Source organism: Dendrobates tinctorius, unplaced genomic scaffold (genome assembly GCF_039654945.1).
Source record: "Dendrobates tinctorius isolate UK_male_01 unplaced genomic scaffold, ASM3965494v1 ptg000035l, whole genome shotgun sequence".
Lineage (NCBI taxonomy): Eukaryota > Metazoa > Chordata > Amphibia > Anura > Dendrobatidae > Dendrobates > Dendrobates tinctorius.
The window spans coordinates 39,489,210-39,514,638 of record NW_027361703.1 but is presented as its reverse complement, the minus strand read 5'-3'; the positions used below and the strand labels follow the sequence as shown (position 1 = coordinate 39,514,638).

The window sequence follows — 25,429 nt, the reverse complement described above, 5'->3', positions numbered from 1 at the left end:
AGCTCACTGATCATTGGTCTACCGCTGCCACATGCAGCGATGCATGCTGGCCAGTGGGAGACCAACAATCAAAAAATGGCCCAGGACATTCCTGCACGATCAGCGATACCCGGCAGGGGGGTTGGTCGCTGATGCGTGCCACACACAGCGAGATCGCTAGCGAGATCACTGATGCGTCACAGAATCAGCGATCTCGCTATGTGTGATGGGCCCTTAACTGTCCAATCTGACAGTATAAACTAAGCAAATAGCCTATTGAAGGAAGTAGCCCCTTTAATCTAGAAGCAGTCTCATAGAGCGGGTCCACTAACATTTATCACCTATCAATAGGACAGATAACAAATGTATAATTGTTGCAGATTCCAATGCTGAGATCTACACTGATGATTAACTCAGGGGAATTACATCCCCATTTGAATGAAGCAGTTGTTATGAGTTGACACTAAACCTTGATACTAAATTTATGAGATTGATTGAGATCGCCAAATTCCAAATTCCACTTTGTTAGCACCATCAGTCACATTGACAATAAATTGAGCCTCTGGGTGCATGCTTGACCACTGCTCCATTGTGATAGTGTACATGGGATTCTTGCTTTTAGAATAGGTGGAGTTCCTTAACAGAGGAATCCCAGTGATCATGCATTTAAAAGATATATCCAGGACTTTGTAAAAAAAAAAAAGTGCCTAAACACTAATGGACAGGTAGTTGCTACCTACTTGCCTATTATTCTCTACTCTGTTATTTCCTGGCACAGAGTGGTCACAGACCACTCCTGCCATCTATTTAATTGCTTCTTCTGATGTCACGTCAACAAAAAAAAATACATATAACTGAAACCATGGTATAGCTTGGTCACACAGATGTGCAACTACCTTTAATGGCCAGTAACTCAACTTTTTTTTCGTGATTTAAGAGACCCACTTTAATCTCTGGTGCATTTATGTATCAATGGCAGTATAAGGGTGATGGTTGTTTGCACAGCTGAACATATTGGTAGTATGAGACATGTTTACAGTGCGAAAATAATATTCTGGAGCTAAAACCCTATTTGGTTTGCATCCAAAATAATTCTGCATCCATGAAATATTAGCGAGCAGTGTTAAATGCAATTTGTGCTTGGCTCTATTGAACTGTGATTGCGTGGCTGGCAGGCTTTGCAGCTTGTTAAATGGTAGTTTTACAGTTCAGTGTACATGGATTTTGGAACGTCTTGTTCTAACTGACAAATCTATGTTATGAACTGCCAAAATAATCTGTGTATAATGTGTAGTAATGCAGTGTTACTTTAGCAACAACTATCCTAAGGCTGCTATAGTTCAAAAGATGCCATCACATCTTATCTGAAGCAAAGTAATATTTTGTGCTGATACTACTTTAATTTTACTATAAGTAAAAGAGTATTAGAGGTCTGAGGGAGTAGAGTAATTATGTCCTTCAATATGAGGCACAATGCATGCTAAATCATTTCTAGAATTATGCTTTTTTATTATCAGGCTGTAAGTATTCAATATTCTTAGGCTTGGCTTATGTTTATATTTTGGTTTCGATTACAGCGTAGTGCTATATCTATCATTTGACAGATACCACTGGTGCCCAATGGACTCTTTTGACTTATAATGGGTAAATATTGTGGTTTATAAATTTGATACAAAAAGAATAACATGGCATGCAGACCCTTGATGAGAACAGATACTCAAAAAGAAGTCATAGTGGGTGGAATGACCATTTAGTCACTAAAACATCTTCAAGGTTTCTTGATCTGAAGAAATACAGTTCCAAAGCCATACACATTATTAAAACGGATGTCAGCTGGGTAATGCCTTCTTGAAATTAACACCTACTAGAGATCAGTTGAGTGTCATGATAAAGACCGGGTTTTGAGTCCTGTCTGCACCTTTTCTCGGTCTGGTCATTTCAGGGGTTAACTTTGCCTTGCCTCGTTTTGGTTTCAGGTCAGCTTTTTCTCCCCGCTGCATCCTGCAGGCAATGTCAGTTATATTTTCTGCCTACGGCATGAGTTTCTGACTCTGGTAGTACCCTGATTTGTCCTGCTGCACTTACTGACTTTGCCCGTGTTTGCTCCTTCAAAACTCATATAATTATTCCCTAAAATGATACTTTATTGTTTAAAAACCACAAGTGTGGTATACACCAGAAAAAATGTGACAGAAAATGAAATTAAACAAAAGTGTTCAAACAAAACCCACACTAAGGTGACACATACGAGTCCCTAATCCGTTACTGAGCTGTACCCTGCCTGGCCGCGGAGGTTGGCACCCTAGGGGGGAACGTTGTGGCGCCCCCGCTCACGATGGCTATCCCTGGGGGCCCTGACAAACCCTACAGCCACTAGTGGTCCCTTCTACCCGATATAAAGGGAACCCCTATTTCTAAACAGAGATCAAACCTGCTCTATAGAGGACCCTGTGTCCCAAGAAAAGAGGTTAAAATAAATTTAGAACACACATGGCATTAGGTGGTCATATTAAAGTCCCACAAAAAAGCAGACAGCCATAAGGCAAAACAATGGGATAAATCAATTCAGATAATGCCTAAATCTTGTACAAAAGATTCATAACCAAGAGAGGCACCTATTACATTGACTCAATAATAAACCATAGCCCAAAATAAGGCCATCAACAGTATCCCACTGTTAAAAGTAAAGGGAACGCAGAGCTGCAACAGCGGTACTTATCTGCGTTTGTTGCCACCTGCCATCCAATCGTTAATGCCTCAACGCGTTTCGCCTTCTAGGGCTCATCAGGAGGCCTGATGCTGCGATAATTTGTGTCCCATAAAGGTGCAAATAGCTTACCGATGTTCCATACTGCTCCACTCTTTAAACCTGCCGCGCAGAGCCTAAGCTCCGCCCACTCACATCCCATGGCATCACTGAGCACCACCCCTTCACTGTTGCTCCAATCGGCTAACAGATCTCTCATGCAGCGTCATGATGACCAATCATGTGTCCTCACACAGAGGGTTCCCCAGAGCTCTCCAATCGTCCTGGCTTAGACTGTTACCGCATCTGACGTGAATACTGCGTCGCTGCTGACCCACCAGTCACATGTCCTTAGACAGAGAGTCTCACGGCAATCACCAATCACTGCACCTCAGACATATTGTCAGCTCTGAGATTTAACCCCATATACACAGTAAACGCTCCACAGACCAGGCATATATGTCCACATCGCTATATTTAACCTAAAATCTCATGCCTGCCGGTCTCATTAAATATGTTACCTATATTACATTGATAATTAGCGTTTTGCTCGGTATGTAAAATCGCATCATACCCATCAGCAATGTGAGCAGGCGTCTATATATAACTACCTCAACATATGTAATCAACATATGACCTATGATCCCATATTTGACAGTCTGCTTATAATGTGGTAACTGTATTACACTCATACTTTGCGCAGAGCTAGATGCACATAAATCGCATCATAACCTTTAACAATGTGAACAGGCGTCGACATGCAACTACCACATCAAATTCAATCCAAGGTATCCGCTCTCCCTAAATAGTCGCTGTGAAAAATATATGTATAAATATCTTACTTCTTACTCTCTCCAGATAATGTATGCGTTCTAAAGATGATCAAATCCATAGATCACTTCAATATTATAAATATGCAACTGCCCTATCAAAGTCATGTAGTGAGGACCTTATTAATATGCAGCAGGGGTTAAAATTAAAATTGCTCATAAATCCCATAGGGATATATATCTACGGCAGTAAAGAGGGAGACTTTCTATATATTCAATATTCCACGACAATGCATAGAGATTCCACTATAACAGGGAACCAACAGAACAAAACCCAGAAGGCCGGTATCCTCAAGGAAAGGAACATATTATTCAATTGTGGCTCATAAGAAACAGGCATATGACAGTTGCTCATTCAGCCCCCTCGGCTCGAGTGACTCCATCCTGAATATCCATTCACATTCTCTCCTAAGAATCACCTTATCCATATTCCCTCCTCTTGGGTTCACATAGACTACCTCTATAACACAGAATTTTATGTCACCGGGGTCACCTTTATGACACATCCACATGTGCTTAGCAAGCGGGGTTTCTCTTTTGTGTCTGATGTCTCCAAGATGTTCTCCCACTCTTCTTCTGAATTCTCTCCTGGTCTTCCCTATGTAATTTTTAGGGCATGAACATGTAGCCATATAAATGACCCCTGTAGTTTTGCAATTTGAGAAGTCACGTTGAAAAAACACCTTACCAGTGCTCGCACTACAGAAAGACTTCCCCGGTCTCATATATTTGCAAAAACTACAGTCCCCGCATTTAAAAAAACCACATGGTCTCCTGTCTAGCCAGGTACCACCAGCCAATGGTCTCCTATATTGGCTGTGGACCAACATGTCCCTAATTGATTTACCCTTTCTAAAAGTAATATTCGGACGCTCGCCAATTATATTTTTCAAATCTGGATCCAACCTGAGAACATCCCAGTGATTAGACAGGACCTTTCTGATCTCCTGATGGTTAACGTCAAATGTCCCAATCACTCTTATTAATTCTGTCGAGTCTTCAGTCTCACGTTTCTGCAGCAATTTACCCCTGTCTGCTTTTCTTGCAAAGTCATACGCAGTGTCTAGAACATGTTGCGGGTACCCCTTGTTCTTAAACCGACAAAACATATCCCCAGCCTGTTTTTGGAACAGATCATTCCTGGAACAATTCCTCCTCAAATCGTAGGAACTGTCCCTTCGGAATGCCTCTCTTAAGGGGGACTGGATGGTGGCTCTGCCAATGTAACAAACTATTTGTACTCGTAGGTTTCCGAAATATACTTGTAGAGATGCCTCCCATCCGATCTTTTTGGATTTTAATATCCAGAAATGGTATTTCGGTTTTCTGAATTTCTGAGGTAAATCTCAAGTTAACACTATTCTGATTCAGTTCTCTCACAAATTCTTCAAACTGATCTTTATCCCCTGTCCATACCATAAAGACATCGTCTATGAACCTGTACCATAGAGAGATCAAACAGTTTTGAAATCCAAAAAGATCGGATGGGAGGCATCTCTACAAGCAACATGTTCTAGACACTGCGTATGACTTTGCAAGAAAAGCAGACAGGGGTAAATTGCTGCAGAAACGTGAGACTGAAGACTCGACAGAATTAATAAGAGTGATTGGGACATTTGATGTTAACCATCAGGAGGTCAGAAAGGTCCTGTCTAAGCACTGGGATGTTCTCAGGTTGGATCCAGATTTGAAAAATATAATTGGCGAGCGTCCGAATATTACTTTTAGAAAGGGTAAATCAATTAGGGACATGTTGGTCCACAGCCAATATAGGAGACCATTGGCTGGTGGTACCTGGCTAGACAGGAGACCATGTGTTTTTTTTAAATGCGGGGACTGTAGTTTTTGCAAATATATGAGACCGGGGAAGTCTTTCTGTAGTGCGAGCACTGGTAAGGTGTTTTTTCAACGTGACTTCTCAAATTGCAAAACTACAGGGGTCATTTATATGGCTACATGTTCATGCCCTAAAAATTACATAGGGAAGACCAGGAGAGAATTCAGAAGAAGAGTGGGAGAACATCTTGGAGACATCAGACACAAAAGAGAAACCCCGCTTGCTAAGCACATGTGGATGTGTCATAAAGGTGACCCCGGTGACATAAAATTCTGTGTTATAGAGGTAGTCTATGTGAACCCAAGAGGAGGGAATATGGATAAGGTGATTCTTAGGAGAGAATGTGAATGGATATTCAGGATGGAGTCACTCGAGCCGAGGGGGCTGAATGAGCAACTGTCATATGCCTGTTTCTTATGAGCCACAATTGAATAATATGTTCCTTTCCTTGAGGATACCGGCCTTCTGGGTTTTGTTCTGTTGGTTCCCTGTTATAGTGGAATCTCTATGCATTGTCGTGGAATACCTCATCATGGGAGACTTTAACATTCCCATCAATGATCCGCTCTCCCAGTCTGCCTCTCATCTTCTTTCTCTAACTTCTTCATTCGGCCTCTCACAGTTTACTAATTCTCCTACACATGAGGACGGGAATACTCTGGACCTGGTTTTCTCCCGTCCCGGCTCGCTGCACGACTTTACTAATTCACCCCTCCCGCTCTCGGACCACAACCTTCTTTCCGTCTCTGTCAAAAATTGTCTCCTCACCCGGAACACCCCCACTTACCACACTTATCGGAATACACGTACCATTAATACCCAACAGCTTAGGGACAATCTCCACACATCTTTAGCCCCCATCTCCACCCTCTCCTGTCCAGACATAGCATTGTCACACTTCAATAATACACTGAAGAATGCCCTAGATGAAGCAGCACCTTCTATACACAGAAAGACCCGACACAGACAACGGCAGCCCTGGCACACAACGCAAACACGCTTTCTTCAGCGCTGCTCGAGGTGTGCAGAGCGGCAGTGGAGAAAATCTCTCTTAGCAGAAGACTTCATCCACTATAAGTTCATGCTCAAAACCTATAACTCTGCCCTTCATCTGGCCAAACAATCCTACTTCACCACCCTCATCACCTCACTATCCAACAACCCAAGACGACTTTTTGAAACCTTAAACTCCCTCCTGAAACCTAAAGTACAGGCCCCCATCACCAACGTCAGCGGTGAGGATCTGGCCACTTATTTCCTAGAAAAAATCAACCACATCCATCAGGATATCTCAGCCCTATCTCCTCAGTGCCTGGATCCCCTTCCCTGCCGCACCTCAAGCTCACTAGACATCTTTGAGCCTGTTTCAGAAGAAGAAGTTTCCAAGCTCCTCGCTTCTGCTCGGCCTACAACCTGCAACAGTGACCCTATTCCTTCACAGCTCCTGCAGTCTCTCTCACCAGTGGTCACCACTCACCTGACTAAAATATTTAACCTCTCTCTTTCTTCAGGTATATTTCCCTCCTCATTTAAACATGCCATCATAACCCCTTTACTTAAAAAGCCATCCCTGGACCAGAACTGCACTGCTAACTACAGACCTGTCTCTAACCTTCCCTTCATCTCTAAACTCCTGGAACGCCTGGTCCACTCCCGTCTAATCCGCTATCTCTCGGATAACTCTCTTCTCGACCCCTTACAATCTGGTTTCCGCTCTTTACACTCTACTGAAACTGCCCTCACTAAAGTCTCTAATGATTTAATAACAGCTAAATCGAAAGGTCATTGCTCCCTGCTGATTCTCCTGGATCTCTCTGCCGCATTTGACACTGTGGATCACCAGCTCCTCCTCACTATGCTCCGCTCTATAGGCCTCAAGGACACGGCCCTCTCCTGGTTCTCCTCCTACCTCTCTGACCGCTCCTTCACTGTATCTTTTTTCGGCTCCTCTTCCTCTTCTCGTCCCCTTACTATCGGGGTTCCGCAGGGCTCAGTCCTAGGCCCCCTCCTCTTCTCTTTATACACTGCCCCTATTGGACAAACAATCAGCAGATTTGGGTTCCAGTATCATCTCTATGCTGATGACACCCAATTATACACTTCTTCCCCTGACATCACCCCTACCCTAATTCAAAATACCAAGGATTGTCTGTCTGCTGTCTCTAGCATCATGTCCTCCCTCTATCTGAAACTAAATCTCTCTAAAACTGAACTTCTTGTGTTTCTCCCCTCTACTAACCTCACTCTACCTAACATCGAAATAACCCTGGAGGGTTCAACCATAACTCCCAAGCAGCATGCACGCTGTCTTGGGGTCATATTCGACACTGAACTTTCCTTTACTCCGTACATCCGATCACTCAGTCGCTCTTGTCACCTGCATCTTAAAAACATCTCCAGAATCCGACCTTTTCTCACCTTTGAAACTGCTAAGACTCTTACTGTCACTCTTATTCATTCTCGCCTGGACTACTGCAACTCTCTTCTGATCGGTCTCCCTCTTACCAAACTTTCTCCTCTCCAATCCATCTTGAATGCGGCAGCCAGGGTCATATTTCTGTCCAGCCGCTTCACCGATGCCTCCATCTTGTGCCAGTCATTACACTGGCTACCTATTCGCTACAGGGTCCAGTATAAACTCATCTCTCTCACCCACAAAGCTCTCCACTGTTCTGCACCGCCTTATATCTCCTCTCTCATCTCTGTCTATCGCCCTACACGTGCCCTCCGTTCTACAAATGACCTAAGACTAACATCCCCCGTAATCCGAACCTCGCACCTCCGCCTCCAAGACTTCTCTCGTGCTGCTCCAGCTCTCTGGAATGCACTTCCCCAGGCGATCAGACTGATACCTAGCCCTGACCTATTCAAGCGCGCTTTGAAAACCCATCTCTTCAAACAAGCCTACCACATCAACTACCCAGCAAGCTAACTTTGCCCTGTTCCCTCCTTCCAAATATTATTCTGAATCTGCACCCTACTATTCATCTGTCTCCACACCCTTCATGCACAGGATAACTGCACTTGATACTTGTCTATTGCACTTAAACACACGGGCTGATGACCGGATCATGCAGCTTTATATGAAAATCCCTATTATAATTGCCAGACCTGAATTAACAAGCATTTTTCACCTACTGTGTCCCCCCATTTCCTTGTAGATTGTAAGCTTGCGAGCAGGGACCTCACTCCTAATGTCACTGTTTGAATTGTCTTAACTTGTATTGAATTTATTGTCTGTACATGTCCCCGCTTAATTGTAAAGTGCTGCGGAATATGTTGGCGCTATATAAATAAAAATTATTATTATTATTATTATTATAGAAAGTCTCCCTCTTTACTGCCGTAGATATATATCCCTATGGGATTTATGAGCAATTTTAATTTTAACCCCTGCTGCATATTATTAAGGTCCTCACTACATGACTTTGATAGGGCAGTTGCATATTTATAATATTGAAGTGATCTATGGATTTGATCATCTTTAGAACGCATACATTATCTGGAGAGAGTAAGAAGTAAGATATTTATACATATATTTTTCACAGCGACTATTTAGGGAGAGCGGATACCTTGGATTGAATTTGATGTGGTAGTTGCATGTCGACGCCTGTTCACATTGTTAAAGGTTATGATGCGATTTATGTGCATCTAGCTCTGCGCAAAGTATGAGTGTAATACAGTTACCACATTATAAGCAGACTGTCAAATATGGGATCATAGGTCATATGTTGATTACATATGTTGAGGTAGTTATATATAGACGCCTGCTCACATTGCTGATGGGTATGATGCGATTTTACATACCGAGCAAAACGCTAATTATCAATGTAATATAGGTAACATATTTAATGAGACCGGCAGGCATGAGATTTTAGGTTAAATATAGCGATGTGGACATATATGCCTGGTCTGTGGAGCGTTTACTGTGTATATGGGGTTAAATCTCAGAGCTGACAATATGTCTGAGGTGCAGTGATTGGTGATTGCCGTGAGACTCTCTGTCTAAGGACATGTGACTGGTGGGTCAGCAGCGACGCCGTATTCACGTCAGATGCGGTAACCAGTCTAAGCCAGGACGATTGGAGAGCTCTGGGGAACCCTTTGTGTGAGGACACATGATTGGTCATCATGACGCTGCATGAGAGATCTGTTAGCCGATTGGAGCAACAGTGAAGGGGTGGTGCTCAGTGATGCCATGGGATGTGAGTGGGCGGAGCTTAGGCTCTGCGTGGCAGGTTTAAAGAGTGGAGCAGTATGGAACATCGGTAAGCTATTTGCACCTTTATGGGACACAAATTATCGCAGCATCAGGCCTCCTGATGAGCCCTAGAAGGCGAAACGCGTTGAGGCATTAACGATTGGATGGCAGGTGGCAACAAACGCAGATAAGTACCGCTGTTGCAGCTCTGCGTTCCCTTTACTTTTAACAGTGGGATACTGTTGATGGCCTTATTTTGGGCTATGGTTTATTATTGAGTCAATGTAATAGGTGCCTCTCTTGGTTATGAATCTTTTGTACAAGATTTAGGCATTATCTGAATTGATTTATCCCATTGTTTTGCCTTATGGCTGTCTGCTTTTTTGTGGGACTTTAATATGACCACCTAATGCCATGTGTGTTCTAAATTTATTTTAACCTCTTTTCTTGGGACACAGGGTCCTCTATAGAGCAGGTTTGATCTCTGTTTAGAAGTAGGGGTTCCCTTTATATCGGGTAGAAGGGACCACTAGTGGCTGTAGGGTTTGTCAGGGCCCCCAGGGATAGCCATCGTGAGCGGGGGCGCCACAACGTTCCCCCCTAGGGTGCCAACCTCCGCGGCCAGGCAGGGTACAGCTCAGTAACGGATTAGGGACTCGTAGGTGTCACCTTAGTGTGGGTTTTGTTTGAACACTTTTGTTTAATTTCATTTTCTGTCACATTTTTTCTGGTGTATACCACACTTGTGGTTTTTAAACAATAAAGTATCATTTTAGGGAATAATTATATGAGTTTTGTTGAGAACCCTTGAAGGATTATATTTCAGACCGTGTTTGCTCCTTCCTCTCTGCCCGTCCCGTCTTAGTGTGTCCCTTTGTTTTTGGATTTCCCAGTGTTTGTCTCAGCTTTGACTCTGACCTGACTTTGTCTCTTGCTTCCAGTACTTCTGTTTTGGACTGGTATTGATCATCTGGTGCTCCGCTGACTCTATGCTTGTTTTTTCCATTTGTACTGCGTGACGGTCTAGGTTTTGACTCGGCTTGCTTGACTACTCTGATGCCACCTGGTGGTAGCCTCACTGCAGCGCTGCAGGTCTGCTCTTGCAGACGTGCTGTCCTCCTTCCACTCTATTGCCATCTAGTGGAGCTTGCAGCTACCTGCATAGCTGCAGCATGAGTTTGAGGAGATAAAAGGGCCTAATACAAAGTCCTTAAGTCCTTCTTCTAGAGGAGTAGAGTCCCACACAAGAGCACTACAGAGACTTATGGAGGTTGTCCTAATGAGACAAATTGTTTAAAGTTTAGATGAAAGATCTACAAAAAATTTAAAAAACAAACCATAATACATACTGAAGATCAATTATGAATTATATACTTTGTTGAATAGTTTTTAAAGTGGACCTTTCAGCTTTCCAAGCTGTCGAATGTAACATTAGCTTGCATTTTCCTTGAAATATAAGTATTTTTCAATTCCTCTGTCATTCATTGTAAAGACTTATGATTAATTTGACAATTAGACACTACCTTTTGTGGGTATATCCTTCTAGTCATTGACATTATTCAATCAGTGCTGACAGTGTAATATTAGGGAAAGGAAGCATTAATGGAATTCTAGCGCTGAAAATGTATTTTTCAACCTTAGTGTTAAACAATTATTATTGCTCCGAGTAGCACAACTGCTATGTTTTACTACTACTACTACTACTACGTTATAATGCTTTAAGCAAACTTATTTAAAATGGTAAATATTACTTTATACTGTATTGTTAGCATGACACAGAAAGCATGCCACACGGAAAGAAAAATATTCATCATCTTCTCTTACACCAGCCTCAGAGATCTGTCTGGCATTTGACAGATATCACATTGCATCTTGACAAATTGAAACTGCATTCATTACATTTAAACTGGTATTGAAATTCAGAAAACTGTTATAAATTGCAGAATACTCTGGTAAAACTATTCTCTCCTATCATTTTTAAATAAATGATATATAATTTCATCAAATGTCCATAATATTTCTAAACACTAATATGGTATTACAGAAATTTATAGACTAGCTGTAAAAGTTTCCTCTGATAAAGTTGGAAACTTTCTTTTTTTTATTATGACATGTTGCATACACTGAAAATACAATATTGTATATTTTATTACGATCCTGTCTTAATTATTTAAGTAACTTGGTGTTATTAATTATTATGCTTAACATTTAAGCCTATCATATTCCACAACGCTTTACAAATATTGTCATCGCTGTCCCCATTGGGACTCACAATCTAAATTCCCTATCAATATGTCTTTGAAATATGGGAGGAAACCAGAGAACCCAGAGGAAACCCACACAAGCACAAAACATTTCATACATAAACAACAATCCCCGAGTGAACCCACCAATAGCACTAACAATGATATATATCCATGTATAAAGCGCCAATCCCTATTCACATAATAATGAAGCCAACCCCAAAAGGCCAATCATATGTATCATTGTTAGTGATTGGTATGTTATCTCCATGGATACTTTTGATGCATGACGACTATTGGTGGGTTCACTCGGGGATTGTTGTTTATGTATGAAATGTTTTTGTAATATTTCTAATATGATCATGACCATTATTGATATTGATTAGATAAATTGTGATGTTGAATATATATGTATCTGATGGATGTATTTGTATGTATTTTATGTATGATTTTGTGCGATGGGTGTTACCTAAATGGTGATTGGCTGTGCCACACTATAAAAGGCCACCATATGTGCTATTATGTTATACTTGAAAAAGGCCACAATATGGCGGAAACGTTGTATTTTATACTGGCAGAATAAATCTTTGATACGATTTTTCACCTGGACCGGATGCTGTTCCTTTTTCTTATATGGACAATTGTTCATTTGGGTCCATGAACCTTTGAACCTGCATCCACTTTTCCGCAGTGCTGTCGGCTGCTCTTTGCTGCATAATGTAATTTATGGACTGTCACATCTCATCAGGGACCTGCTCCGCTAATACCTGTTCCTGTCACCGGGCTCCATCATATTCATTCTGAATTAGCGCTGGTGATGGGGGAGATGTTGGGGCTGCTAAGGTACAGGATCTCTGAGCAGCACAGATTCTGTCCCACCACTGAGACAAGTGTGGCTGGGACCTTTAGAACTATTCAGTTTAGCAATATTGGATTGTGCGCTCTCCAGATGAAGTAATCAAATCCATGGTTTGGCCAAAGGGACAGCACCACTCCCTACTCAAACTCGCAGCTCTTAGCAGAAGGTTCCAATATATAGTTTTAATTATCTGATTCACAATCCTTGATTGCAGCTCCTGTTGTTCTTGTGAGTTCACTGTGGAAGTCTACATACCTGTAATGGGGTTAACGGACAATGTTAGGGCAACTCCTAACATCTGCTAAATGGAGTGGCTTGCACTAATCCTTTCCATGGTAGCCATATTTAGAGTTGCAAGTGGCTTTTCTATTTCTATCTGTTACAGTAGCATTTTTCTGTCATTACACAGAGTTACAAACTGAAGCCAAAAAGAGGAAAACACTTGCATTCTCCTAGAGATTAACCCATTAGCCTTATAAAAGGCTTGAGGCACACTATGAACCAATATATGCCAATTAGAGTTTTCAGCTATATCATTTATTAAGTTTTTCCAAATTTTCAAGTTAAAAAAATAGTAAACAAACCTTAAGGGTATGTGCACACGCTGCGGATTCTGCTGTTGTTCCACTGCAGATTTGGCCTCTGCGGATCCGCATCAGTTTTTGCTGCGGTGTACAGTACCATAATATCCTATGGATATTAAAAACCGCAGTGCAGACAGTGCGGATTTTTCCGCGCGGTTTTCCTGCAGTTTCTAAACCGCAGAAAGAATTGACATGTCAATTCTTTCTGCGGATTCCGCTGTGGTTTGCCATCTCCTCCATTGTGGAGATGAAAAACCACAGGGCAAAACCACAGGTCTTTTGACCTGCAGATTTACCTGTGGATTTTACAAAATCCGCGTGGCCAAATCCGCACCCCAATCCGCAGCGTGTGCACATACCCTAAATAGCAATTCCAGTCTTTATGTGATACATAAAGGTACCTCTCTGGAAGGGGAAAAGAGGTTTCTAGAATTACAATTATTGTATTGTAACATGGTATCTGAACAGTCTGCAGCATATAGAAACTGACAGTCATCATCCGAGATGATATCTTTTGATGACGATTACGGATAGTTGGTGTAGTGGAAAGTCCATGGGTTCAACCTATTCAGGAACTTTAAAATTTAAACTATTCGCTGATTTTCACATGAGAGTGAAAAGAGCCTGTACCCATATTCTCCCTTTCAGATTAACCCCTTATATATTTAGTTGTGCACTTTAGAGCCCAAAATAAGGTTTGTAGAAAATATTATTTCTGGTGCACTCAAGTCAACCTGAAGGTGGACCTTGCTCTGCTAAAAATTGAAATCTCACCCTGACTCCTTGACTCAGCAGGTCTCCTGTATCTGTTCCTTCTTAGTTTTTTTTATTTTAGAATCAATCAAATCAACCCGAGAACTACAAAACTTCTAGAATAACACAGGAGAAACCACAGAGGAGAGATAACATTGGATTTATGGGCCATCACATCATTATTTTATGCTTAACTAATGTGCCTGAATTATACATTTCTGAATATACTACAAGTATAGGGAATTATGTTAAATAATTTAACACACGGGGATTATTTCTAGGTTAATATTCTTTGGATATGATAACCTTAGCTCATTAGGCTAATATGACTTGTTTTCTCATATCTAACATGCCTATAGGTCAGTGAAACACAGCTTTACATATTTGATTTACCAATAAACCATGTTTTAAAATGTTCACACTTAAGGCCCATTTACATTTAGCGATGCACCAGTGATCCGACCAGCGATACGACCCAGTCAGGATCGCTGGTGCATCGCTAAATGATTGCTAGTGAGCTTCCACACAGGAAGATCTCACAGCGATGCAGCAGCGATACAGCGGTCGTTACTTACCTTTCACACACAGCGATCCAGACGTCCTCCAGCTCGCGTCCAGCGTCGCTCGTCTCACACAGCAGGAAGCCAAGAAGGAAGCGCCCGACGAGAAATGGAGCCACCCGATCTCGCGCGATCAGCGACAGCCAGCGGGGGAGCCGGTCAGAGGTAAGTATCACAGTATCACACATAGCGATATCACTAGCAATATCGCTATAACGTCACAAAACCAGTGACATTTTAGCGATATTCCTAGCGATATCGCTATGTGTAAAACCCCCTTTAGGTTCAGATGTTTTATCCCAGTCACTTCTATATTATACACTCTCATATTACACTGGTAATATTGTGCTGTAGATGAATTGATCTTAGATTTATTTTTCTTGTTATATCATGCAGTTTTCACTTTACAAAAGTAACACACACTGGAATGATCTCTTGGCTCTCGCCAAACCATGGGTATACCAAACGGCATCTTATCAAGTGTTCCTTTTGTCTACATCAGTAAAACTCTCAACACAATGTTGCATACTTTATCAGGTGCCAATGACTTATCTTGATCACCAAGTTTTAGTTTGATCTTGCTTGACAAATATGCTCATGTTCATCCTTTGACTGGCAATGGTGAAACTGCCACATAAGGAATCAGGGCTATTAAAGCACTTGAGATGAGAAATAGGAGAGGCAGACATAATTTGAAAGAAAGGAAATAAGTGTTTAAAAAATAATTAATTCTGCTAACCCCTTTTATACAGATTTTTGGAATACTTCTCACAATATAGAGCGGCACACAACCTCTCGACTTACTGGATAGTCTAAACAAATAACTAGTTGCTAGTCGCCAAGGTTGTCCTCCACCCCTCCCCATTTTGTACTTGCCAATAAGAGAGCACTAGTGCTACCCTTGATCAAGCCTAGCTAAATTGCATTAAGATAAACTGTAGAGAAAAAAACCTGATATGACAGAAGAAAGCTAACCCCAGTTTTAAAATTAGCATGCTTATTTTAGACTAAATCAGCAAAAAAATTGAACGCAACAAAAATTTTGGTTAACATTGTTCCCCAGTGAAAATTAACTACAGCAGCAGAAATAATTTTCAGTGGCAACTTTGTGTGTACTGTGAGAATCATGTGGGAATAGTGGATGAGGGCAGGTATATCTCGCCCATATTCCTTTCCTATGTGGCCTAGTCTGGTCAGTATCACACCTGCTTGCTAATGAATAATGGGAGGTGGATATAAAAGGATGCCAGGTGGTTGTGTGAGTGTCTCAGCCTGGGAACACAGAGAGCCTGTCTGTGTGAGAGACACACGTGAGTGGAAGCAGTGCCCACTGCAACTGTGGTTTGGCTGGACGGGAGAAGCCCGCCAGTTGGTAGTTAGGTTGTACTTTGTTTAGTTAGTGCCGGACAGGCAAGGATTTATTTTATGTTTTATTTCTTTTATGCATTGCTTTCACCATTAATAAACCGGACCCAGAGTCAGTTATACCCGAAACCCAGCTCTGCGCCTGAGTTTTATGCTGAACGCACGTGACCTTTGACCCCAGCAATCCCGGAGTGTTTTATCACAGTACATATATAGCGACTGTATACATGTACATGTACCAAGGAACAATGGTTGCAAAATCATTTTTCTCCTCTTTTTCAAGGAAATATAGTTTTTTATTTATTCACGCATATAAACGTATGAGGGTTTGCTTTTTGTTGGTCAAATTGTACTTTTGAAACACACCATTCACTTTATCTCATATTATCTCATAGTATACTGGAAAGCTGGAGAAAAATTCAAAGTGCAGTGAAATTGTGGAGAAAAAAAATTAATTTTGCCATTTTTTTTCTCTTTACAGAATTTTCCGATCAAGTTACACATGTGGTCAAAATTGTTGGTACCCCTCGTTTAATGACAGAAAAACCAGCAATGGTCACAGAAATAACTTGAATCTGACAAAAGTAATAATAAATCAAAAATCTATGAAAATGAACAAATGAAAGTCAGACATTGGTTTTCATCCATGCTTCCATAGAATTTAAAAAAAAATAAAACTCATGAAATGATGGTACCCTCAACTTAATATTTTGTTGCACAACCTTTTGAGGCAATCACTGCAATCAACTGATTCCTGTAACTGTCAATGATACTTCTGCACCTCTTGACAGGTATTTTGGCCCACTCATCAAGAGCAAACTGCTCCATTTGTATTGTATTTGAAGGTTGCTTTTTTCCAGACGGCATGTTTCAGATCTTTCCAGAGATGCGCAATAGGATTTCGGTCAGGGCTCATAGAAGTCCACTTCAGAATAGTCCAATGTTTTCCTCTTAACCATTCTTGGGTGTTTTTAGCTGTGTGTTTTGGGTCATTATCCTTTTACAAGACCCATGACCTTAGACTGAGACCAAACTTTCTGACTCTGGGCAGTGCATTTCTCTCTAGAATCCCTTGATGGTGTTGAGATTTCATTGTACCCTGCACAGATTCTATAAGCCCTGTGCCAGATGCAGCAAAGCAGCCCCAGAACATAACAGAGCCTCCTCCATGTTTCACAGTAGGGACAGTGTTCTTTTCTTGATATGCTTTATTTTTCCATCCGCGAACATATAGCTGATGTGCCTTTTTCAACTTTTTTCAACAATGGTGTCCTCTTTGATCGTTGATCAACTTTTTTCAACAATGGTGTCCTCTTCGATCGTCTCCCATGAAGTCCACTTTGGCTCATACAACATTGGATGGTGTGATCTGCCACTGGTGTTCCTTGAGCTTAAAGTTCACCATTAATCTATTTAGAAGTTTTTCTGGTCTCTTTTGTTATCGTATTATCCGTATCTTTGATTTGTCATAAATTTTCCTCCAGTGACCACGTCCTGGGAGGTTGACTACAGTCCCATGGAGCTTATCTTCCTGAATAATATGTGCAACTGTAGTCACAGAAGCATCAAGCTGCTTGGAGATGGTCTTATAACGTTTACCTTTAACATGTTTGTCTATAATTTTCTTTCTAATCTCCTGAGACAACTCTTTCCTTCACTTCCTTTGGTCCATGTTGCGTGTGATAAGCAACATGTCACCAAACAGCACAGTGAGTATCTGTAGCCCTCTATACAGGCCCACTCACTGATTCCAAGATTGCAGACACCTGTGATGCTAATTAGTGGACACACCTTGATTTAACATGTTCTTTTGTGATATTATTTTCAGGGGTACCATCATTTCTGTCCAGGCCTATTTCATGAGTTTTATTTTTTTTTTAAATTCTGTGCAAGCATATTTGAAAATTAATGTCTGACTTTCATTTCTTCATTTTCATAGATTTTTTATTTATTATTACTTTTGTCAGATTCAAGTTATTTCTGTGACCATTGTGGGTTTTTCTGTCATTAAACAAGGGGTACCAACAATTTTGACCTCGTGTGTAATACATTTTATATTTAGATAAATCGTACTTTGATTGATATATGCATAAATGAAAGAAAAAACGCAGACGGCACCGCTGTTACCGTATATCCTCAGCTCGTGTGCAGCATTCGGGGAGCGCTGGTAACTGGTGCTAGACCTGAGAACTCACAATGCTCTGTATATCCAAGTAGAAATAAGATCACACTCAATGAGCTGGTGAAGATATTGCTTGATTTATTTAATCCCTAGGTATACACATCTTTTTTATGTGTAAAACACTTTTACAGTTATGTTGTATAGGGTGAGCCATTTATATGGATACACCTAAATAAAATGGGAATGGTTGGTGATATCAACTTTCTGTTTGTGGCACATTAGTATATGGGAGGGGGAAACTTTTCAAGATGGGTGCTGACCATGGTGACCATTTTGGATATAACTTTAGTTTTTTCAATGGGAAAAGGGTCATGTGACACATCAAACTTATTGAGAATTTCACAAGAAAACAATGGTGGGCTTGGTTTTAACATAACTTTATTCTTTCATGAGTTATTTACAAGTTTATGACCACTTATAAAGTGTGTTCAAAGTGCTGCCCATTGTGTTAGATTGTCAATGCAACCCTCTTCTCCCACTCTTGACACACTGATAGCAACACCACAGAAGAAATGCTAGCACAGGCTTCCAGTATCAGGTGTTTCCAATGCTGCACATCTCATATCTTCACAGCACAGACAATTGCCTTCAGATGACCCCAAACATAAAAGTCTAAGGGGGTCAGATCGGGAGACCTTGGTGGCCATTCAACTGGCCCACAACAACCAATCCACTTTCCAGGAAACTGTCCATGTAGGAATGCTCGGACCTGACACCCATGCGCAGCACTTTGAACACATTTTATAAGTGGTCATAAACTTGTAAATAACTCATGACAGAATATAGTTACATTAAAACCAAGCACACCATTGTTTTTCTTGTGAAATTCTCAATAAGTTTAATGTGTCACATGACCCTCTTCCCATTGGAAAAAATAAAGTTGGATCCAAAATGGCCAACTTCAAAATGGTTTCCATGATCACCACCCAAATTTCCCCCCTCTCATATACTAATGTGCCACAAACGAGAAGTTGATATCGCCAACCATTCCCATTTTATTTTGGTGTATTCATATAAATAGCCCACCCTGTACAACTGACTTATACCATGAACCACATAAATTCTAAAATAATTTTGAACAAAGGTACTATCATATATTTATAAACTAAATGTATTTATTTCTATACAGGTTTCAAAGGGGAATGCTGTCTTTCTGGCTCATAACAGTGAATTAGCTGTGGAAAAACTGTAGTATTCACAGACTTTTTCTCTGTTTGAACTGTTTTGGCATAAAAGAATATGTACTAAATACATTTGAAGATTTCAAGCTCGAATAATGTAGCAAATGAAAGCTACAATTCTTCAATTTATTTGAATTCATAGGACCTGATTCATAAAGACTGGTGCCTTCTATGGCAGACTTGATGAACAGGGTACTTGAGTAAGATGTAACACAATAAATATGCCACATCTTTCAGGTGACATGTACCAGGACTCTTTTCAGAAAAAGTCCTCACAATTGGCTAAGACTGACATAAAAATAATCCCAAAAGTTACAAAAAATTTAGTACAAAGATTTTGCTCATTGTCAAGCTGTTTTAGACTTGAAAACTAGCAAAATTGTGGGTGTATGTGCACATTCTTTATTTGAAAACATAACATTAACTACTTACAGATTGCCCATAGATGATAAATGCCCATGTGGCCCATGTTCTATTCTGCATTGAAGTTCTAAAACATAAATTCATGTGACTACTTTCTCCATACAGGAGGCATATTGAAGCTGTCATTACCGACAAAGGCTTTTGTATGAAATATTAAATACTTTTCAGTCAGGGTGTTCAATACATTTTCTGTGTCATTTCTAGTTTTTACACACAACTTAATTTATGGACATCTATGAATTGCTTTCTTTGCCTGTGTTCAATACTTATTTCCCCTCTCTGTAAATGTTTAAATTCCCCCTAAGGCCTTTTATGAACTTATGGGGGGTCACAATACTGAATAATGAAAAATCAATAAATAAAAAAAAGCAAGACAAAAAATAGATAAAAAAAAGGTGCTGCCAACTCAAATTTCGGTTCCTAGCCCCTCCCATGTGGAAAAAATTGTATGATATATAAAAAATAATTGATAAGGAAAGGGGAACAAATTTTAAAATGTATTTCAGTACTTTTTTGTGATCATAAAAAAAATAAATGCTGTGAAAAACAGACAAGTACGTACAGTATCTCCCTCTGATATTGCTCAATATTGGAAAACATAAAAAAAAGTGAGCATGAAAACAACATAAACTTAGGTTCCATGTATCATGAAAAAAAGATGCAAAAATTATTTTAGCTTCTGAAAGAGAAAAATTACAGCTCTTTAATCCGTATGTACGAAAAACCCAAAATGTGGCTGGTCATGAACGGGCGTAATTTTTTTCTGAATTACTTGCATCTATTTTTGGTTTGGGTTCATTTTTGCAATTGAGTTTTAGAAAAAAATGTTTGTACTATTTGATGTTTGCTGGTTACATTTTGGGCTAGGCTGGGTCCACATTGCACTGGGGGGGTGCGTTTAACGCATCCGTTACATAGTGGCATTAACGCTATGCAATGGATGCGTTACTGCACCCATAGATGGCAATAATGTAGCGCATCGCTAATGCATGTCATAAGCGGCATGCAGTGATGTGCTGTCATTCTGTGACGGACCCTCGGACGCGGTCTGCAGCGTTTAAGGGTCCGGCACTGCTAGTGCAGATCGCGATTGCGTTAGGGAGTAGCATTATCGCAGTTGTCAACGCTATGCGTTGAATGGACTGCATTAACGCTATGTGAACCTGGCCTAAGAGTGAAGCTGACAGCTGTTACACGCTGCCTGATCCACGAGCACCATAAATTAGACATTGGCAATATAATCAAATTTAAATAATAAAAAAAGATATGTTACCACACCTGACATCCCTTCAAAGAGGATCTTCAAGATAAATTTTTTAACACACTTTTGGCAGTTACCAGTAGAAATAATTAGTTCCATATGAACTAACTTACTGTAGAGTTTTGGATGGGCTTATGATATCACACAGCAGCAGATATGAACAATCAGTGCTGCAGTGCATGGCTTTGTGAACATGGCTGCCATTTGCCTACTTGCGTAATTAGTTTTTTGTGCCTAGTATGAAACTGGATCCTTTCCTACTTGCTTTTGGAAAGATTTTCTTGATGCCATGCCATGGGATTCTAAAGGCCCCTTTACATTTAGCAATGCACCAGCGATCCTAACCACTATACGACCCAGTCAGGATCGCTGGTGCATCACTAAATGGTCGCTAGTGAGCTGCCAAACAGGCAGATCTCACTAGCGATGCAGCAGCGGTCGTACTCACCTTTCAGATGCAGAGATGATGTCTTCTTCCACCTGCGTCCATGACTCGCTCATCGACCAGAAATGGACCAGGCCGATCTCGCGCGATCAGCGATAGCCAGCGGGGGAGCCGGTCGGTGGTAAGTATCACATGTAGCGATATCGCTAGCAATATCGCTGCTGCATCACAAAATCAGTGACGCTTTAGCGATATTGCTAGCGATATCGCTATGTGTAAATCCCTCTTTTGATGTGGCACAATCTTAAAGTAGCATAATTAGTATTCATTAGTGTTCTTAACTGTGCCCTGTTGCTGCAGATAACAACAGAGAAAAGTAATATATACTCATTTGTGGTGACTGTATATCTAAAGTTTCATCCAACACTTTTACAACCAATTTAGAATACAAAATTGTCCTAAATCTTCAGTTAAACTTTAACCTGAAAATAATTGTAACATAGTGAACACAAACTCAATAGATATATTAATTATCTATAACATTTTCATATAGTGGGAGAGTTTCCAACTTTTACATTTTTTTTAAATGATAGAAAACAAATATAAAACAAATACTTTTTCTGTCCCCCGTAGTTCCAGAACTAATGTTTTTTCAGTCCTCTCAATCTTCGTTTACATGCATGGAATAGAAATGGTGAGCATACAGTACAGGGCTGAATTTGGAATGCATGCTGCCTGAGGCACTTTAAGTGATCACGTTTCCTACTGGTAAATCAGACTTAGGGGAAGCACATGACGTCTTTTTCAGGTGTTTCCGTTTAAGAAAGTTCTAAATACTGTAAATGCAAAAAGAATGAACATATGCATTGCAATTTAAAAATGACTTCCTGTTCATATAATCAGTCTTTTAACCACTTCAGGTTTCCAAGGATGCAAAGCGATTTAAAAAAGTGGACAGTCCAGTCTTTAGTTTATTAAATACAATTTAAAAAAAATCATGTGCACATACACTAAAACTGCCCAAACCTTTTAGATAGTAGATAAGGTGCCTATAAGCATTAAGCTAAATTTACCTGAACTTGCTGATATCAACAGATTTTACCGACAATCGAATATGTATGGGTACCTCTGATTGTTTGGGAAGATAAAGATCCAGCACATCAAATTTCAGACTGCAGATCCTTTTTTATGCTAACAGATAAGCTGCTGCCAGAGATGTTTAGCAATGGCTCTCTCATAGAGAACACGGGAGCTCAGGAGAGCAAACAGTCCTGTTTATGGGAGAGTCAAGTGAGGCAGAAGCAGGCTTAACAATTGGACACCTGTCAAAAGTGTTTTGGAGCTTTAGTCAAATATTTGTTTGGCTGGCATATATAACCTCATTCAGATGGCTGTATTTTCAGTCCATCACTCTGAATCTGTAAATTAATGATTGCTACATGTACATGGCTACATTACCAGAACCACCATCAGTACATGAATACATCACCAGAACAACCATCAGTAAATTAATGCATCACTAGAACCACCTTCAGTACATGACTGCATCACATCACCAGAACTACCATCAGTAAATGACTGCATCATCAGAACCACTGTCAGTAAATGAATACAGTGCCAAGCTTAGTAATATCAGGCATTCTCCATAAAGAGTCCCCTTACACTGCCCATCTCTGTTCAGAGCCCCCTTATAGTTCCATTTCCCTACAGAGCACCCTATTATTATCACAATCGAAATTGTTGGAGTACAGAATTCCAGGGGATGTGGAATATTAGGGAAAAGTTTTGGAGACCATTGGTTGTGGAACATAAAAGTGTGGAGAAGAGAAGGAGATTTTGGGAGGACTGGAGTTTGTATGTGGGAAAATATCATGAGATTAGATCGGTAATATACAGAGGAGACAAATTATGGATGGCTTTGTAGGGCAATTTTAGTAGTTTGATCCAGATATGTTGGATAATTGGGAGCCAATGAAGGGATTTTCAGAGGGTAGAAGTGAGGAGAGAGATGGATAAGATAAGCAGGTTGTGGGATGCAGTGATGCAAGAAAGGCAGAGCAAGTGTTAACAATTTATTTCACAGTAAATATACTCCTCACAGAGAGATGAACAGTTAAAGGGGCAACTGAAAGGGAACTAGACAACCACAATGTGATAACAGTCTAGGCAATCAACTTATCGTGTTTGTAGCTTCTTCGGCCACAGATGAGCTGATGAGGGCTGTAGTCCCAGCAACAGCCGGTGCAGTGTCCTAAGAGGAGATTCCACAACTCACAGTATATCTTCTGGCAGCAACAGGCGGTCTCCTGTTTTTACCCATTGAGCCAATTTGTCCATAAACTTGTGCAGCCAAAGTCAAGGGAGTTGCATACTGTCTATTAACATAGGGGGTCTGCGGTGTGATATCCAGCATAGAGGGCCACAAAGAACAGTCCTGAACATGGACCCCCGTTCCTATGCCCATGCACGACACTGAACTTAACGTAGCCCCCAGCTCTTCCTCTGCTGCTAGGCTCAGCAGTGTGCTCGTATACAGCCAAACGCGGTACATTGAGGGGCTGCTGCACACCCAGCGGAGCACGCTGCACACACAGTCAGTTCAGTCACAGCCGGCTGGAAACTGTAGATGCTTTTTCATTTGCCATGCCCCCTGCTTCCGAATCACAAGGTCTGTCCGGTCTCCTGTTCTTTCCCCCGGACAACTTGGGACTCAGCCTCGACAGTTCCGGACCCGGCGCAGTGCAAGTGCCTGCAGCCCAGTCCTACTTCTTACACATGCACTAACATTTTAATAAATACAGAGTAGTGCAAAGGATGGATTTTTGAAATATTTTTGAGTTAGAGGTGGCAGTAGGTGGAAGAAAGTGGATGTGTGGTTTGAAGGACGGAAAACAGTCAATGGTTATGCCAAGGCAGCAGACTTCCAGTATAGGGGAAAGCATTATGTCTGTATTGTGATAGATAGATTGAGTAGGGGAGTTATGTGAGATGGAGGAAAGATGAGTTCAGTTTTGTCCATATTGAGTTTTAGGAAGTATGATGAGAAGAAGGATATAATAGATAGACACTCTGGGAATTGAGACAGCAGAGTGGTGACATCTGGCCAGAGGGAAAAATATGAGAATCATCATTATATAAATGGTATTGGAAGCCAGGGCCTTAAAAGTTGTTCAAGATCAAAGATATAGATGGAGAATAGTAGGGGATCCAAAATGGAACACTGAGGGACAAAAACAGAAAGATGGAAGGGTTAGGAGGTAGCATGGGAATTAGAGATGCCATACTGTATGTGCTGATAGAATTATATGAGGGTAAAGTCATTGACACCAAGGTAAGAGAATATCTGTAGTAGGAGGGAGTGGTAAACTGTGTTGAAGGCAGAGGAAAAGTCTAGAAAGAGGATTAAAGAGAACTGTCTGTTAATTTTGGTGGTAAATAAGTAGTTAGTAATTTTAGCTAGGGCAGTGGAGTGGTAAAAAAGAAAATCAGATAGATTGTCAAAGAGTGAGATAGATGAGAGGTGGGAGTAATGATCAGCATGGACATGCTCTTTGAGGAGTTTGAATGCGGATGGGAGACGCAACAAGGGGCGACAGCTGGATGCAGAGGATAATTTCTTCTGGATAGCTGTGATTTGGTCATGTTTGAAAGCAGAACTGAATGTACCAGAAGTTAATGAAAGGTTGATAGGTTGAAGAGATGAATTAGTGCCGTGATAAGCGTGGTGGTAAGGTTGGGGAGGTGGTGGGATGATGTGGGGTCAAATGCACGAGTGGTGAGGCAATTTGATGAGTTAATGCTCTTTCATTAATGGTAGAAAGGAAGGTTATGGGGGAAGGGCAGTGGTTTGTTATACATAGGGGTTGTGGCAGTAAAGCACTAAAGACTTGCCTGGTTAGCTTGATCTTTTTTTTAAATGTGTGGCAAAGTCTTCTGCAGAGATGAGGTAGGTCGGAGGGGGCTCACATATACTTCCCCTTCTCCATATTAAGCACCTCTGTCTTTTATAAGAGCTACCTGCCCCTTCAACTCTATGAGTG

General features: G+C 40.9%; 1 protein-coding gene across 2 annotated transcripts in view; it reads left to right on the top strand.

The window, feature by feature from the left end:
• Positions 1-25,429, top strand: part of GRM8 (glutamate metabotropic receptor 8) — a 1,729,433-nt gene that overhangs the window by 715,598 nt on the left and 988,406 nt on the right. The gene's annotated exons all lie outside the window — the stretch shown is intronic.